Source organism: Bactrocera latifrons, unplaced genomic scaffold, assembly GCF_001853355.1.
Source record: "Bactrocera latifrons isolate USDA-ARS-PBARC rearing strain unplaced genomic scaffold, ASM185335v1 scaffold_383, whole genome shotgun sequence".
In the NCBI taxonomy this organism is placed as follows: Eukaryota; Metazoa; Arthropoda; class Insecta; order Diptera; family Tephritidae; genus Bactrocera; species Bactrocera latifrons.
The window spans coordinates 194,976-195,632 of NW_017537027.1; positions in this window are offsets into that span (position 1 = coordinate 194,976).

Sequence of the window (657 nt, forward strand, 5' to 3'; positions counted from 1 at the left end):
AGAAGGCAGTGCCCTCGGCGACTACCGACGTCCCGAAAGGAGGTCGCGCAGATGAGCTACCCTCCATGCAGGAGCTCCTCGAAGGGTTAGGTAACCCAATGGACAGCAGTACGGTGGACGGAGGGGAAGAGGATCTGCCCTTCCTTGAACCCATCTTGTAATGGCCGTCACTACGGAAGTTACCCAAGTGAACCTGCATGACGCGGCTGCAGCCTCAGTCGTTATAACCAGCAGGTTCACTGTGGAGAAGCTGGGCATACTGCTGATCCAAGAGCCTTGGGTCCACAGAGGAGAGGTTAAAGGCCTCAARACGGAGGCAAACAAGGTAATCTGGGACCTCTCTAGCGAAAGACCTAGAACTTGTATAGTGGTCAGAAAAAATATAGATTTCTTTTGCATTTCAGAGTGTCTGACTCAGGATTTGGTGGCGGTGCAGGCCAGGGACTCTGAGGGCAAGGACTTCATCCTGGCCTCAGCATACTTCCCAGGGGAGGCACCTACAGCGCCYCCGGAGATGGTGGTAAGGCTGGTAGAGCACTGCAGACGGCACAGGCTCCTCCTCATCATAGGCTGTGACGCCAACGCTCACCACGTTGAATGGGGAAGCACCGATTGCAACACAAGAGGTGAGTCTCTCTTAGAATTCATTGTAGGTAG